Source organism: Papaver somniferum, chromosome 9, assembly GCF_003573695.1.
Source record: "Papaver somniferum cultivar HN1 chromosome 9, ASM357369v1, whole genome shotgun sequence".
Lineage (NCBI taxonomy): Eukaryota > Viridiplantae > Streptophyta > Magnoliopsida > Ranunculales > Papaveraceae > Papaver > Papaver somniferum.
The window spans coordinates 26183676-26202877 of record NC_039366.1 but is presented as its reverse complement, the minus strand read 5'-3'; the positions used below and the strand labels follow the sequence as shown (position 1 = coordinate 26202877).

The window sequence follows — 19202 nt, the reverse complement described above, 5'->3', positions numbered from 1 at the left end:
ACATAGTTTTGAAATATTTATCATTCAATTTTGCATAATAGTTGAATCTAGTGTCTTGGTTACCTCTCGCACCCATTGTTAATATTTTTGTATATATAATTTTATCAAATCTTTAAATTTAATCTTCACAAGTCCGAGAGTTTGAACCTCATTACTACAACCCATGAAAAATCAATAATCATTTTGGCGCCGCCGACGCGGATTTGTGCTTAGGTAGAATTTTTAGGTTTATTTTTTTTACTATTATTTGTTCCTTTTTACGTTTCTTTTTGTGTCTATGATTTACAGGTTCGAAGTGGAATACTAAGGACTTGGGAACAAAAAGATTAAAGCTAAAAGCTAAAAGAGAAGAAAAAAAAGACATAATTTTTTATTTTAGGATTTAATTTTTTTTTTTATTATTTTTTTTTGTATATAGCTTTTATTTATTTATTTTTTTTAGAATTTGTGAATAGGCTTTATTTTTCATAATTTTTGGACTTTTTATTTGGACTTTATTCTGGACAATTGGACTTTATTCTTTTTTTTTTTAACCCTACGGAAGGGTATTATTATTAAAAAAAAAAATCTATATAAACTGTGTGCAGGGAAGGACGACGATTACTATATCGTCTCGGGCCCTCGGGTTCGTACACGGCATAGGAGTCGTGGCCCGAGTCGACGACAACGGTTCATCGCCCGTCTGGTACGGGAGGTAAGTCCAATCGAAACACCCGCGAATCTCCTGCAAGCGGGTTACTGTCTTCCTTAAGGTGATAATTGTTTGAGGACGAACCAGACTGTTTTTAAATTCCTAGTAAAGGGCAAGGCCTGGCCAATACAAGATAAGGGTTCGGATTTCATCACCGCTCCCTTCTTGCCCGCCTTAGGAAAACGAAACCTAACGAGACCGATAGGGTAACACACTTATTCGGAAAAAATTTCGAAGGATATTGGTTACTTTCTTAAGCACACCTTGAAATTCATAATGGTTTCTGTGAGTTGAATGCGTGACTGCGCCGCCTTGTGATAGCGGTGAGGCCTTGGGTATCAAAGCTCCACTGAGCTTCCCTCGCCTCAATTCAACTTACTTTGACTCGGATTGATTCCAGAGGGGTTTGCTTAAATTGTAACGAATTCCCCTTCGAGAGATAGAAGCAAGTCTAGAAACAATCTAAGTGGAGCCATCATGCTTGTTGTTTGCTAGATTTTATAGGTTTGATTTGGTCGAGTCAGCCTTGTTTGTGATTGTGTAGAATTCCCTTGCAATTAAGAATGTCGAACTGGTATTATAGAAGCCAATACAATGATTGTCGAACTGAATTTGAATATGGACATCATCCTTTTTATGACCATGTTGGGAATAATGGTTGGGAACGCCATCCTTTGGAAGGATATGGGTCATACCCTGGTGAGCCCAATTACTATCCACACATGTATCAGTCTTACGAGCAAGAAGATTATAGTACTAGTTCTTCGTCTCTAGAGGATACAATCAAACTATTGAAAAGTAGTCCTTTTTATGATCCCTCTGTTCCTATTCCTCCTTTAGAAGAGTCCCTCAGGGAGTTAGCTGAGTCGACGTGGAAGTTAGCTGAGATGAATAGTGTAATTCTAGACGAAAGAACTACAATAATGAGTGAACTTTCTATATAGGAATCCCTCAAGATGATGGCTGAGACGAACGAAAGACTTGCTCGAAATAATCTTACATTCCAAAATAATGTTTCCAATTTACCCTTGATGTAAATAGTGAATATTTGCCTAATTTAGAGGACGAGGTTAGAATAAAAGACACTACTTATTTAGATAAGGTTCAATCATCTTCGTACTATGATGATGAGGATAGCAGTAATGAAGAATCTGAAATATGTACGCATAGTGATCAGGAGTCTAGTAATCCAATTGAGCTGTATAGTGATTATATTATTTCTAGTTCAAATCCAAATAATTTTTATGATTATTCACCTATTCAAAAGGACGAGGATTTGATTAGGGATACCACCGTTTTAGACGATGTAGATTTTCCTTTTGATTACGAAGCCGGTAGTGGTTTAGAGGAACGGGTTCATTTCGAAAATACTGTTTTAGAGTCTAGCGACTTAGAAACAATAGTCTTGGAAGAAGAAGATAGACCCGTAGAGATGAGTAAAGATGCACTACCTGATAATAACTTAGAAGAATCTCTTGAATATTTTAAGGACTCTGAATATACGGAAATTCAAGAAATAATTAGAGGTCTATCTAGAGACACTGAAAACTCTAAGTTTGGGGGTGATTATCACTCCCCTAGTGCCTTACCTTTAACTCTCAGAAAATCCCCACACTTAGGACTTGATATCTGTGCCTCGACCATTTTACAAGATTACCTTCATACTCGTTTTCCTGAGCCTAATGATGTCCATGAAGGAGTTCAGTTATTAGAAACCCATCCTCTGGTTGATGTGGTTTGCCCAGGCTATGATACCCAGATTGACTTTTTTTTCCCACCAAATAGTTTTCTTCCAACTGTGGGAACGTTTCAAATGAGTCGAATATTAAGTTCTGATACTAAGCCTAAGTACTTTAGGTTAATAGAATCGACACATTTTCCTAAGAATGACCACTACTCTCACTGTGGTCAACTATGTAAGTCAAATCTTATTGACTTAGAGGATCCTCAGTTATTTAGGTTATTATTGTGCGCTTGTAAGATCATATTTGAGTTTTTCCAGACTCTAGGACCTAATAATTTGTATCCAACCTATGAATAAACGCATCCAATGAAAATATTCTATGTAGACCCTTTCATAGAACCTGAAACTGAACCACAATTAGCAATATTTATCAGGAAACTAGGTAAGGGCATGCTAGTGTTGTTCATTTCGTTGGTTCACTGCAGTTTCCTTTTGTCAGCTCTTTTTGGTTTTAAAGACCCACAGTTATTCTGGCTACTGTTATACGGTTCGAGTTGACTAAACCTTTCCTACGTCTGGCTGAAGACTTTAAACTTAGCACTTCTTGGGAGGTATCCCATGCTCATGCAACACGGTAATATCTTTCGCTTCAAATGGTAACCGTTTCTCCTTATTCATGCTTTTAGTTTCATCTTTAGAACATTGAGGACAATGTTAGATTTAAGTTTGGGGGTATGGGAGAAACTTTTTAATTGCAATTAGTAAACTCCAGAGCCTAGAAATTTATGCCTATTAAGGTTTGCACTAACCAATCTAAGTGGATGGGAACATCTTGGTTGTAGGAGTTGAGGAACCAATCTGATTAGATGGAAACACCTATAGAGTCTATTCATAAAAGCACATAGCTCAGGTGTTAGAAATAACATGATAGTTGCACCATATCTCGTTGAGTCCTTTTCATTTCTTTTTTTTTTCATTTTATTTTTTCATTTTAAACTATGTTTCTCTAAGTGATTAGGTGGGGCACTCGATTCAAGTTGTTACCACTGCTAGGGTGAATTAGAGTGACTGAGTTACTAAAAAAAAAAAAGAGATCGGACCAGTTAGACCAATCGGAATAAGTATTAACACTTGGATAGCAATATGCGTGTGTTCTCTCTGTTTCCGTCGCCTAACCAAGCGTGGAATGCAGGACCCGTGGGAACTATCGTGTAATCTGCTGACAAGAAGTATGCACTTGGATCAAAAAGATATATTGATGTCGTTAAGTTAAAAAAAAAATAGTTATTGTTCTGTGTAGTCAACTGCTGGTTCCCTTGTATTTGCCAGTTTGTTGATCTAGATTTAAGTTATTAACCACTGGTTCCCTTGTATATGCCAGTTGTGTTGATATTAGTCAGACCGATATCTCATTCCATTAGGATAGGTTCATTCTGGTAGTGGCCTTCAGACAGATATGGGAAACGCTGTTCACTTAGTAAACATAAAAACCATCTATGTTTTTCTATATCCATCTCTTAATCTTTCCATGTGATTAATTTGACTCCGAATATGATGTCCATAGTGCAACTATCTGAGTAGAGCTCTGTCACTTATATATGAATTTTAGTATGCTTGAGTGCAAACTCGTGTACATCAATTGGAATTTCGCATCAGGGTACTTCCTCTTGTAGTCAATAAGTATGCCAACCAAGGAGATTCTTTAGTGCCTTCCAAGGTTCGTTGTAGATAGCTAGGGTCTGGAGTATAAAGGTTTTGTGGGTACACCTCTGGTAAACCCTCCGGAGACAACACTCCGCCACTAGGGCCACCTAGTGCTTTAACGGCTTGCTGCACGTGCTAAGTGTAGTCATTTTATTTTCTAGATTAGATTTTCTCGAGGACTAGCAAATAATAAGTTTGGGGGTATTTTATAGACACATTTTTGTGTCTAATTTGTCCTCAATGTCCGTATTGCTGGAACTCTATTTTTGTACTAATATTGTGTTTTTATGTATTTTTAGGAAATAAACATTTTTGGAAAATTCGGCTCGAAAAGTTGATTTTGGCACCGCCAGAGGACAAGTGTTATTCGGACTCTCGCTTTTGGATAAGGGGTAACCTAATTACTAAGGGGCACCCCCAGGTCACCCCCAAGGCAGCTGCTATTCGCACCCCAGTTCTAGTTAGGGGGAGGACATCTTCTTCCCAAATTCAAAAACCAAAAATTGGCGGGAAAAATTGTTCTTGAACTGCCGTGACTAGGGTTGAGGATTTGAAGGTGTTCCAGTGAGATTCAATGGCCCAAATTAAATGGGTTTGTTCCTAGGGCCTAGATAGAGCTGGTATGGGTGTTGGATTCGGTCAAAATTGGTTAGATAACCGGTGGTAATCAAATCAGGGAAGATATTCTAAAATAGGAAAAATATTCTATTCTTGGAATTCTTGGATGGAAGAGACGTGCATGGGTTGATTCTATTGGCTGGAAACAATCCCTACAGCTCAAGGATGACGCGTGAGAAGAGATAAAACAGGGAACAATCCGTAACAAATCAGAGAATTAAAGAAAAAAGATAGCGGGAATATTTTCATTCACTGCCGAGTAATGGGAAGAATTTTTGGATTAATGAGAAGTTATTCTTGGTCCAAAGGTGTATAAATATAACTCTTGGGTTAGCATAGAAGGTTGTCGAGAGTTTGGGGTCGAGAGGAGGTCCAGAGAAGCAGAAATCAAGAGTTGATGAAACTCTGTTGTTGCTGCTGCTGATGATGAAGAACACCAAGAACACGAAGAACGGACCTGCAACAGCAGTCGTTTCTCTACAGTAATAACGACTCACACCTGTGGGTCGTACATCAGGCAGTCTTATTTTCCACAGCGTTTGCGACACAGCGGCGGCAGTCTTATTTTGTCACTGAGGGTCGTAAGGTCTCTGGTTTTACTGTATTTCTCATATTCTCATCATTTGTAAACCATTTTTGAACCATAATAAATTATTTTGAGAGCATTTTTACTATGATGAGCTAATTCCCTCGTAACCAAGGCAATGGAGGAAGCTATTCACGCAACATAAATGGGTAACTATTTCATTTAATTATATAATTCACCTAATCGCTGCTTTTGCAGAGTTTTAAATTATTTGAATGATTGTCTTAATTATTTGTTACTCAGTTTGATAGGTTATGCTTGGTTTAATCTCTTGATAATCTATGCTTAAGGTTTACAAATAATGTTTGAGAATCTGTATGATTGATAGTGAATTAAAGATAAAAGAGGACTTAAGAATTGAATAGAGTTTTGAAATATTTATCATTCAATTTTGCATAATAGTGGAATCTAGTGTCTTGGTTACCTCTCGCACCCATTGTTAATATTTTTGTATATATAATTTTATCAAATCTTTAAATTTAATCTTCACAAGTCCGAGAGTTTGAACCTCATTACTACAACCCATGAAAAATCAATAATCATCCATCGACACTCCAGATCTTACTAGTGTTAAATGGGAATTAAAAAACCCCATCTTGTATTGTAAATTTGTTCTTACTACTATAACGAACCTGGAACTCTATCTATGATGTGCATTGTAGATATCCTAAAACTTGGGAATAATTGTGTGATACTTATGCTTAGGAATAATTGTTAGCTTAGCATATAAATTCCTTTTCCAGACAAAATAATATATAGTAATAATAATGTAAAAGAGTTAATTTTTTAGGTCAAGATCTCTCACCACATATGGGTAAGTTAGATATAGGTATCTCGCATACATATTGCAAAGAAAGGAAATCGAGTATGAGGCTTAAACAACTTGGTTACTTCAGACACTCTTTCCTTGCCGGCTCTCCATGATAATTTATGAAATCGAAAATGGGTTAATTGTCCAAATATTCTTAAAACATGGTTCAAATGGACGAGTAAAAATTAGTATGGGTGAAATGGACACCAAAAAGATGGTAAGAATGAAACTAGATTCATCCTGATCTAAACTTAAAAAATAGTGAGGATGAAACTGGATGCATGTCTTTTTCACTCAGGAACTGTTGATTTTGATCTTTTTAACCAATTTTGTGTTTACGAAAAGGTTTTGAGGCCTCAGGTGAATTGGACGTGTCTTCACTCTTTTCTTCTTTAACAACCGGGAGACGTTCACCTGACGGAGTTCTTTTTTTTTTCCTAAACACGGTGACCTGGTTTCACTCGGAACCAAAGACGTCGTACCCTTATTTTGGTTGAGTTGCATGGGACCAGGAGGAACTGAACATGAGTACGAGATGGAGGTGAGTCCAACTATATCACGTCAATACGTCATCATCTTCTACCCTTTTGCTCAACCGGTACTCGTATTCTATCATTATTTATATTTATTATGATGTAAATGTAATCTTTCTGCAACTCATGATCTATTTTCCTTTTTTGGTACATCATGTCAGGGTGCGGGTAAATCAGCAGTATTGAATAGTTTAATCGGGCATCCAGTTTTGGTAAGTTGTGTTAAACTCAATGTTCATGTTCAGCCATGATATAACATGGAATGTTAGAAGTGATTTATTTTATTTGTGTATGATGCCTCCTTGACAATGCATCTTCTTTCAGCCAACGGGTGAAAATGGCGCAACTCGCGCCCCTATCAGCATTGATCTACAAAGGGATGGTTCACTTAGCACCAAATCAATTGTTTTACAGATTGACAATAAATCTCAACAGGTTTCTGCAAGTGAGTATGCTGCACAAGTTCACAGTTTTTTTTTTGTTAACATTCAGGTTTCTTGTTTAGAGGGTCTTGTGAGAATAGATCACTAAGTTTTAAGTAAGAATAAACTTGTTATATCTGAATTTTTGAAAGACTGAATTGACTGTGCCTTACAATTGTTGCACGCAAACCTGATACGTTTTTCTTGTGCGCGTATAGGTGCACTCCGGCATTCTTTGCAGGATAGGCTGAGCAAGAGTGCTGCCAGCAAGGGACGTGTTGATGAAATATATTTGAAAATTCGTACTAGTACATGTTAGGTTCTTCATCTCTCTTCAAAGTCTAATGTAGTTGCAGACTTGCAGAATCTTTATTTTCAGTTATATTATTTTTGATTTTTGTACAAGGATTTAAAATGCTTCCTTATCAGCGAAGTGTCTACAGTAGTGATTACTTGCTTGTTCAAATAACCTTGTCTGGATTTTTACTAACTCAATCTTGTCATCAGCCCCTCCTTTAAAATTGGTTGATTTACCTGGACTGGATCAACGGATGATGGACGATGCATTGGTGCGTAGCTACTCATTCTGTTATTTTGTATCTCATTAAATACTACGTGTTAGTAGTAGTACTACTAGTGTTCTTACAATTGCTTCTACTATTATAGTTTACAATTGTTATCGTGCCAGTGTTTTACATTTTCTCATTGGATTCTGCTGCTCTTGCAAATTTCCGTATGAGAATTACCAAAGTAAATCTTCTGCTTACAGGACACAGTACACTGTTTCGGGTCAGTGATTACGCTGGGCATAATGATGCAATATTGCTAGTTGTAATTCCAGCTTCCCAGGCCCCAGAAATTTCCTCATCCAAAGCTCTGAGATTGATAAAAGAATTTGATTCAGATGGTATGTCTTTTGACCTTCTTCCTTGATATTAGAAATTAAAAATTGGAAAGTGGTTTTTTAATATTTTTAGAGGTGGAGTTGTGTTTTCTACGAATTTTTGTTGATTAAATTAGCTGGCCATTTCGGTTCATTTCAGGTACCAGAACTGTCGGCGTCATTAGTAAAATAGATCAAGCATCTTCAGACCCGAAGGTCCTAGCTGCAGTTCAGGCTCTGCTAAATAACCAGGGACCGAGAAATACATCTGACATTCCTTGGGTGGCTTTGATTGGGCAATCTGTATCTATTGCATCTGCCCAATCAGGATCTGTTGGCTCAGAGAACTCTATTGAAACAGCTTGGCGAGCCGAGAGTGAAAGCCTTAAATCTATACTTACCGGTGCACCTCAAAGCAAACTTGGCAGAGTTGCTCTGGTAGAAACTCTTGCTTGGCAGATCCGCAACCGCATGAAAATCAGGCTTCCGAACCTCCTCTCTGGGTACATTCTATGTTCAATCAAGTTAACTTGTTATGTGATAACTGATAAGAATCCATGTGCTTTAACATATGGTAGAAGAGTTATTTATATGTAACATATCTTATGTATTTTTGTCCCCACTGTTTGCAATCCTTGGTCTTCAAAGAACAAATTTGCTGCTTCCTCATTAATCTATTGAAATGTCTGAGCTTCTCGACCTACCTAGTTGAGGCTGATAACTCTTCAAGCTTTAGATGAAAGCTTAATGATTTCTGCTGCTCATTAGTGTATCTTTTGAACTCGAATTCTACCAATAGCATGTTTTAGTATTTAGTTGGCTTGTCACAGGAATGGCATGATTTTAACGTGGTTTTGTGAAAGAAATTGTCTAGCGAGTAGTTGTAAGATAAACTACAATGGATTCCTGCTTTATTCACCTTCAACTGGAGCTCTTCTTCGATTGTCTTTCTTCTTCCCTTTTTTTAGGGTTTTTTCTCCTTTCTGCGATTAAGGTTCAGTTCCTCTTCAAAGAAATAAGTCATCTACTTTGTTTTTAATTTGTTTTTAATGTATATATACATTTTGGTGGCTCATGATATGGACTGACTCTGCCATTAGTTGATGGGGGTAACTCAGCTGAAAATTGTCTCAGGTCATCACTGCTAGCCTTGTCTGCAGTCCAATGATTGTTTCATTAGCACAACATACTATACCAGTAAATTATGAATGCATGTTGATGTTTCAAATTTTAAGTAAATGTTGATTCCTTTGTTGATCCGGATGTGATGATGCAGTGGTTTTGAAAATTTTGAACTTGTTTGTGCATTTGTTAATTGGTATGTTCTTTCACAGTATTTCTGATACTTCTTTTTTTTGGTCATACAACTCGCAGTCTCCAAAGTAAGTCTCAAGTAGTTGAGGATGAGCTAGTGAGGCTCGGAGAACAAATGGTTGATAGTCCTGAAGGTACAAGGGCAATTGCTTTGGAGCTTTGCCGTGAATTTGAGGACAGATTTCTTCAACATATTGCTACTGGTGAGGTGAGTTACCCTTCCACAGTTCCACTTCACATACTTCCATTCATATATGTACATACAAATTAATATAATTAAACTCGGATGCTTTATACAGGGTTCACTAATTTTGTGTATTCAGTATTTTGTCATCTTTCTGTTTTTGTATAACGAGTCAGGATGATTTGATGGTCCTCCACATGGTTGGTTTGTACTTTTATCTAATCATGTAGCAGAACATGTTCGGAGAAGGTTCCTGCTTCTTTCCCAGACATTAGACTTAATCCTCCTAGCTAAATCTCTTAAGAGAACACAAATAATCCTCACGTGATCACTTAGTACCCACTGCACAGACGGCAGACTCTAGCGGTTAAAATTGATCAAATTTGAGTGCGCGTAAAGAAAGTATAATAAATACTCATTGATCAATCAGTTTTTAGTGTATACTTTTTTGTTTATTAATATATTTCATTTTTAAGCTAGATAGAAACAACCTGCATGCTTACTATGTACTTTTAGGACGGAATCTAGGATATCTGCCAAAGGCTTATGCATCCTTTTTTTTAAGGAGTGTAGTCTTTGCAGCTGACGTGTATGATGTATCTATTAGGTCACATGCGACAATTGATCACTGCGCCACTCATTACTCCAAATATAGCTTAACCACTAGTGCATCTTGAACTTCACATGATTTGAGTACGTCTCACTGTAGGAGTGAAGTTTTTGCAGCTGGCAATGCACCTATTAGGTCACATGCCGCAATTGATCACTGCTCCACTCATTACTCTAAATATAGTTTAACCACTAGGCCTCCTCATATTAGGATCATAGGATTTCTTCTGTGCATCCTGTGCTTCACATGGTTTGAGTACGCCTCACTGTAGGGTATAAAATGATGGATAAACCTTTAGATGGACCAGGGAAATGATGTGTCGGTTATTTTGAATTGCCTTGCAAGACACCATATAGTCGTAAATCTTTTTACCTTTAATGTAGCACTAAAGATTTAGTTAATGGAATTGGATTCAGTTTTTGGAGTGGTATGTCACTTTGTTAGGTTGACAATTGGCGATTGAGTTTCCTGTATGTCTACTGGAAGGGTTAGCATTACTTTGGGATGTTGAATATCTACTAAGTGAAATGTTTTTAAGAAGCATCATGAGTTCTGATCTACCATAATTGTTGTTCACAATATTATGTCTCTTTTGTAGGGCGGCGGTTGGAAAGTTGTTGCCAGTTTTGAAGGAAACTTCCCTAATAGGATCAAGCAACTACCCTTGGACAGACATTTTGACCTCAACAATGTCAAAAGGGTATCGTTTAACCTGTAGTTTTGACTTTACATTAAATTCTTGATCTCTTTTCACTTTTCTCCGTTTCATCTTACAATTCCTGCCACAGATTGTTCTGGAAGCTGATGGTTATCAACCATATCTTATATCTCCAGAGAAAGGGTTGAGATCCTTGTTAAAAATTGTGCTCGAACTAGCTAAAGAACCATCACGTCTTTGTGTAGATGAGGTAATATGTCAGAGTGGCGTTATTCTTCTTATTTGCTAATCTATATTTGTTTGTAATAGACCCTTCTCTCTCTCTCTCTCTCTCTCTCTCTCCCTCCCTCTCTCTAACTTCTTGGTAACTTATGGAACAGGTGCATCGTGTATTGGTAGATATAGTTACTGCTGCTGCAAATTCTACACCAGGACATGGAAGATATCCTCCTTTTAAGAGAGAGGTAGTTATGCCTTTGTATATTTAAGGGCCTTTGGTCAGTGTTTCTTGTGTTTTATGGAGTTTGCTAAAGTTTGTATCATGCTAAAAGTAATTGGACCTTCATACCAGGTTATGGCCATTGCAAGTACTGCTTTAGAGAATTTTAAGAATGAAGCTAAAAAATGGTGGTTGCTCTAGTTGATATGGAACGTGCTTTTGTGCCTCCTCAACACTTCATCCGTTTGGTTCAAAGAAGGTATGCTCAGAATAGGATTGCTTCTTTTTCTCACGAACATATATTGCATATCGACTTCTTTCCACATAGATTATGGATTGTTTGACCTATGGTGTCTTAATTTTGATAAATACGTAAAACATTTTTTAGTATATAAAAGTGCTTGAGTAAGTTCTCGTAGCTTGTGGTGTTGATGCGGAATAGATTAAATAATTACTTTCTTTTGATAGACTCACTCTGTTTTTCTTCTTTGATGTTTGATCTTATTAGGATGGACCGACAGCGCAGAGAGGAAGAGGTAAAAAACAAATCATCGAAAAAAGGGCAAGATGCAGAACAGTCGCTACTGAACAGAGTATGGGATTTTCTATTGTTCAATTATCTGCACTTAATACAACCAAAATATCCTTTTACCTTTGTTCTTCCAGAAGCTTCAATCTGATATATACAATGTTATGGATTGTAAATACCTTGCATGATTATTTTACTTATTATTTTTTTTCATGTCCTCCTCTTTAGGCAACGAACACTCAAACAGGAGTCCCCCCACCAACTCGGGGTAGCCTGAAATCGATGAAAGATAAATCTGGTCAGCCGGAGAAAGATGCACCAGAGGGTTCATCTGCTCTGAAGACTGCTGGACCTGATGGGGAGATAACAGCAGGTTTGTACAAAACCTGAGTGGAAGCAATGTTGGACATTATTTTGCTGATTTTTCCGAATGAGGAAATATTACTTGGCTTTACTAGTAACTAGTAGAGGGCAGTTTCTTATGCATCTATTATCTCCAAGTGCTGCAGTAGGACTTTCAGTAAAAATGTAAAAAAATCACGGCATTCATTTTCTTGTTGCCATTGACTTTTCAACCTCTAATACTAAAGATCTGCTTTTGACAGGCTTTTTATTAAAGAAAAGTGGAAAGACTAATGGCTGGAGCAGGCGGTGGTTTGTGTTAAATGAGAAAAATGGAAAGGTTGGTGTTTTGATTATCGGACCAGTTCATATGTTTAGATTAGCAGTATTATTACTTAGATTGTCGCTAGTTCTATAGGTGCCATTAGTTGTATTTGCAGTTGATTTTATCTGCATTGCCTTGATTAACAGCTTGGATACACCAAAAAGCAAGAGGAAAGGCATTTTCGTGGGGTTATTACTTTGGAGGTATTGAAATTGATATCTCCATGTCAGTTCTTTTGTTGTTGTTGTAGATTATATGGAATAAGACATTTATTTGGGGTGACTATCCCTTTAAACTGTTCAATGCTGCAGGAATGTAATGTTGAAGAGCTTTCAGAAGAAGAGGAGGCACCATCTAAAAGCTCCAAGGATAAAAAGTCAAATGACTCGAGCAAAGGATCAAATTTATTATTTAAAATAACTAGCATGGTTCCATACAAGACAGTTCTTAAAGGTAAATAACTTTTACTACTCCTTGAGAGCAGGTTTCCTTTCTATTTTTATCTTGTATTGTTTGTTTCTAGAGTGAAAGGATATGTTGTTCACCTAAGAGCAACTGCAATGGACGACTAAACCCAAATTTTCAGTCGAGTGGGCTGGCGTAGTGGGACGGACCATCGATCAAAATTTGATCAAAGAGTAAAATCCAGACCAAATTTGGTCTGCGATCAGGACCAAATCCAAATATAGTCGGGCGTTGATATAATCTCCGCTACACATCGGGCGTTGATATAATCTCTGCCATTCATCGGGCGTTGATATAATGTACGCATGAAACGGGGCGTTGATATAATGTACGCCTGAAACGGGGCGTTGATATAATGTACGCCCGATGGGGCGTTGATATAATGTACGCATGAAACGGGCGTTGATATACTTTACGCCCCACTTTCGCAAATTTTCAAAACTTACATGGGGCGTTGATATACTTAACGCCCCATTTTTTTCTTTTTTCAAAACTTACATGGGGCGTTGATATACTTAACGCCCCATTTTTTTTTTTTTTTTTGTTTGTGAAGCGTAGAACAATACCAACGCCCCACTCGCGCGTTATCTTTACCAACGCCCCATGCGGGCGTTATCTTTACCAACGCCTGATCCCAGGCGTAATGTTTATCAACGCACGACCAAATATACTCTTTTCCCACTACGCCACATGACGGACTAAACCCAAATTTGGTCTTTTTTTTTAGTCTTTGGTCTTTGGTTATACTCGCACCACTGTGGACGCTCTAAGTACCTTAATCTTGCAGCTCATAGTGCTGTTGTATTGAAGGCCGAGAGTATGGCAGATAAGATTGAATGGATGAACAAGATAAGAAACGCTACTTCTAAAGGAGTCAAGGGTATTTCTGAAGCTGGCGTTCCTATGCGACAAAGTCTTTCAGATGGTTCATTGGTGAGTTTCAGTCTATTGAGATTATATACAGAGTTCGGCAACAAAAACAACAATCAGTATTTGTCGTAGAGATAGAACTATTTTATTAGTTTTGCTTTATTTTTAGGTTTTTGGGCTTGAGGTTTTCCTACCCGTTAAATTAAGGGGAAATTAGGGGGAGACCTAAAAAAATAATATTCTCGTTTTCAGGCCCACAATTAATTTTGTATATCGTGACACCCATAATTATATAAAATTATTATATGAATCAATACATAACTGGTTATCCATACTATCTTTTCAGGCATAACTCGTTATGCATACTATCTTTTTCAGGGGTATAATTGGCAGCGCAACTTGGACATAACATATCTAAAAATCCGCGCCGTAGAATTTTACAAATTTTATATCATTGGAAATCTTTTTAAAAGAGCTACGCAACGAGTACAAACAAGAATATCAAATTTTTGTTTTTAATGAAAAAATCGGAGGTGATCCTCATTTTAGGGAAATTTTTTGAAAACTTGATACTTAACCATTATGCAGTCACCAAAAACGATGCATAACACATTCTGCAGACGCATAACGAATTATGCAACCATTTTTTCGACTGCATAACAAGTTATGTATCAGCATAACAAAGTTATGCATCTATAACAAGTTATGTAACCATTGTTTTGGTTGATTTTAGCCGTACATATAATAAATTGATGCATAATGCAGTATGCATCCATATTTACGGATGCATACCAGGTTATGCATCTATTTTCTCGATGCATAATGCATTATGTAGCCATTATGCGGCCAACAAAAAAGACGCATAACACATTCTGCAGACGCATAACGAATTATCCAACTATTTTCTCGACTGCATAACAAATTATGCATCTGCATAACAAAGTTATGCATGTATAACAAGTTATGTAACCATTGTTTTGGTTGGTTTTAATGCGTATATAAAAAATTGATGCATAATGCATTATGCATCCATATTTACGGATGCATATCAGGTTATGCATCTGTTTTCTCGATGCATAAAATATTGTGCTACAATTTTCTCGATGCATAATGCATTATGCAGTCATATTTTCGGATGCATAACTCGCGACTGTATAACATGTTATGTAGATATTATAGTAGGTGCATGACAAGTTATACAGTCTTTGTTTTTATTGGTTTCAATAGTGATAAAAAAGTTGTTGCATAACGTGTTATGCGACCATTTTCGGGACTTCATAACAAGTTATGCAACAAATTTGTAAACAACATAGACCTTGAATTGCTGCTCTTGCCGATTCACTGGCCTGAATGTAGGCCACATACTTCACTGAATTGAAACCCCAAACTGCAGTACATCTTCCATCTTAGACAGCCATACAATCTATAGCTAACAACATAGACATTTTGCTGTAGCACTCATATCATCACATTCCTCCACTTCTCAATTGAACCGAGTTTTAATCCACATCCAAAAATCCTCCGCAAATCTGTGTTGTTGCTGTTGCTGTAGACCACTGCTGCCTGCAATCACCCATCGAGTCGCTACAGCTTCATTGCATCTTCGACTTGGTCTCTGAAGCACATAAATGCCGAAGTCTCTCTTCGTTGCTCACTCCAGTCTCCATCAGCAATGTAGTAGAAAAGGACAGACACCATCTTTTTCAACTCCCCGTGTTCACAACGTCTAAAGATCTGTCTAGCACAACCACCAGTGGCTTTGAAGCTCGAGTCTTCTCCATTTGTGTCTGCAATTCTGCCCGAAAAGTCGACAACCATTGTTTAATCAAGAACAAAAATGGGTAAGAACCCACCTCCACGGAATCGATTCAATTAACCAAAGACCCCCAATTTCAGTTCAAAACCAGAATTCCCCAGAATCCCATTTTAGTTTCTGCTAGGTACTGTTGATTTTTCAAATACAAACCTCCAATTTCAGGCCACAGCAAAACCCCAGTTGACAGCAACAGTGGCATCTATTTCAGCTGGTTTTCTGGCATAACCAAAACTCCACCAAACTCTGTCTATATCCAGAGAACACTCGACGGAAATCAACACCAATTTGACCTGCAAACACCACCATTACCTTCATAATTTCTCTCTCAATCGAGCACCACACTGAACCCCAACAGATCCATCTCATTTATCCAACAACTCCATGTAAAACCCGTTTCAATTAACTTCAAAAATCCCCAAAATCTGTTGCTTAAACTTCTCGTATATAGCCATGAATCAATGGAAGAAACCCTAAGTAAATCATCGAACAACACCAGTTCTTCAATCAACAGACCCCAAATTGTACCACCTGCAATCAATCCACAAGCAATCACACCCAAATTCAATCGTTGTTGTTGAGAGAATTGAAGCATTTGGCTTGAAATTCAACCCCCAAACACCACAGATCCATTCTCGTCATTGCTGCTTCAATCAATCCTTGATGTCTCCATTTCAGTTCAACTGCAGAAGCTCAAAATGATGCTCAGATCCCCTTTCAACCCCCAAATACGAAGATGTTGAGATTTACCCGTGAATTGAAGCTCCAATGAAGAACTGAGACGAAAACAGTAGGGAGATACGAATCGGAGAAGAAGAAGAAAAAAGACTGAAACATAATTTCTGAAATTATGGGTTTGGGAGATATTTTGTCGTAGAAAATGGGTGCGCGCCTGTGTTTTTTTGAGCATGAATTTCACAGTGGGAAGAATCTGTAAAATGGGTCTGTCTGTAGTTTTCACTTAAATTAATTGTGATCTCTTTATCATGAAATATATTTGCCGTTTAATCATCATTATCAACATTCTCTGTATCCTACTAGTTGGTTACTATATTGCATGGTTTTTCAGGAATCAATGGCTAGAAGACCTGCAGATCCTGAAGAAGAGCTTAGGTGGATGTCTCAGGAAGTACGTGGATACGTGGAAGCAGTTTTGAATAGTCTAGCTGCAAATGTCCCCAAAGTAAGGTTTCATTTTCAAGTACACCTTTTTGTAGCTCCCCTCCGTTTGTTTCAGAAATTAAAACTAATGCAGTTATGAAGTGAGGCGGGTGACAAGTTCTTTTTTCTAGAAGCTCAAACTTGAAAATAAATTAGTCACAAGTATCACAGCTCATGTATGAATAGCTCCGAGTCGTTGGTTTTGCTCGCACACCGTTGATGTGGCGAAAATAGATATCACCTTCATCTAGTAAGACACCTTCAAGTTTCTGATATGGCAAATTGATTTGTTTTTTGTAGGCAGTTGTTCTTTGTCAAGTTGAAAAAGCGAAAGAAGACAGGCTAACTCAGCTTTATAGCTCCATCAGGTTTATATACTTGTTGATTTGTCTAATTGTAAGTGTCATTTATACTGCGTCTGTCCTAAGAAAGATTCCCACTTTTATTTCTGGTTTACTATTGATAGTTCTCAAAGCAATGCAAAGATCGAAGAGCTGCTAATGGAAGATCAGAATGTTAAGCGCAAGAGGGAACGCTATCAGAAACAGTCCCATCTCTTGTCAAAACTCACACGCCAGCTAGGTATCCATGACAATCGAGCCTCTGCTGCCTCTAGCTGGTCCAATGGTAACAGTGGAGCAGGTAAAACAATCACTTATTTCATTTGCCCAATTCCGTTCACCTTGTTTTGACACGAGTGAACAAAATGTGCGCCATTATAAACTTTCAACGGCTTACGACCTATGAGGAAACCAGAATTAAGATTTTGTTTGCTCATGATTAACACCTTCTGCAAACTTGAATGCATTTGCATTAGTATCACATTTTTCTTCTACAATTTCATTTATTACTTGCTGTAAAATAATGTGTAGCTTTTCCCAATAAATGCTGTAATTTCCTTAAAACGTCATTGACCCATTCGTCAAAATGGTCTTTATTCCTTACAGAGAGCAGCCCAAGAACTACAGGTGCAGCATCAGGAGATGACTGGAAATCAGCCTTTGACGCTGCAGCAAATGGAGACCATGGTTCATTTGGGAGATCAAACTCCAATGGTCACAGCAGGCGCTACAGCGATCCTGCCCAAAATGGTGACTCAAACTCCGGATCAAACTCTGCTAGTCGATGTACGCCAAACCGGTTGCCACCCCCACCACCTGGTTCTTCAGGATATAGATACTAGGATAACTCACCATTTGTTGACAGTTGATCGTATATTATATTTTTGTACCCCATTGTTCTAGGTGGAAAGTATGGGGTGGGTGCGTCACGCTCGACGCGTCATGAATTCGAGCAATTTGATTGATTAAAAGTCTTTCATTTGAAGAAGAAGAGGAAAGGGTGGCTTTGTGGTGTATATATTGATTTGCACTTCCTAGTATGGTCATACTTGAAGTGTGTTACTGGTATACCTCCCTTTCCCTTATATATCCCTACATTTAGGTTTTTTTCTCTTTCTTCTTTCGTTGTCTCGCTTCCACTTAGTCGGCTGCCCATATGCATTTTTTTTTTACAGGTGTATTGGTTTGTATTGATTCTTATAAACGAGTAAATCTTTTTTTTGGCTCCTCTCTTACCTTTCTCTACAAGGCTTATTTTATATACTCAGAAAATTGTGGATACATCTATAAAAAAATATTAACCTAACTTCATAGAATTCTATGAAATTTCTTTTGTTGCCTCCAGAATATTAATTGCAGGGAATACACGTTCCATGAAAATTTTCCCCATCTCTCGCATATCAAACACAGCCATAGAGCTAGAGAGATGTTACAAGTCTTTTAACATAACGCTCCCAAATATACTCGTATATGATGAGACAGAGGATCATGCTAAGAGTCTCTTATCTTGGTCCTTATGCTCCTACTTACCTTTTCATTTAGCGAATCATGCTACATTATGTACCTAATTACCGCGTGATTATGATTCTCAAAGGATAGAACTCCAGTATGCAGATGCCACATGGGGCACAAAATACCTACGCCCAAACCAATGGTCAAAAAGCTACGTCTGAATAGAAAAACAAAGACGTTAATATCATGGTACCAAAAATGAGAGTGAGAAAGTCAATCTTTGTTTGACAAAAAGTAGAGGGGCAGGTTTCCTAGCGTTTTCTGATCTTAGGGTCCAAATATCACCTACTAATTCCTCTTTTGTTCGTTTGCTAGCGACAGAATTAAAAAGTCCTTCATGCAGGGGATAAAGATAAATTTCTGTTCTGGATTTCTGTTCTGGAGACGACAGTAACGAAGACTCATGGTTAGAGTAAAGAAGATAATTTCTTATCTCTCTTTTTGTTGATCATCTACCAGGTTAACATTATTATATCACCATTGTCGGTTCCTTTTGATCTTTTATCCACCAACTACTATTCAAAACCAAGTCTCTGTGAGTTTTGCCGTTGTGGGATTTACATTGATTTGAAACATGAAGTTTTTCGCATTTTTTTTTGGTTTGTTTAAAACTGAGCTCCGAAGACATGTCTGTATGCATGTGCTGCTTGACTTAATAATGTACTAACTACACTCTTTATTCTCAAAGTTTCATCCATCGACTTCTG

The 19202-nt window shown here is 37.6% G+C and overlaps 1 pseudogene; it reads left to right on the top strand.

Annotated features, from left to right (window-relative positions):
- The first annotated feature begins 6629 nt into the window (after positions 1 to 6629).
- On the top strand, positions 6630 to 18044 carry LOC113311622 (annotated as a pseudogene).
- The last annotated feature ends 1158 nt before the right edge of the window (positions 18045 to 19202 follow it).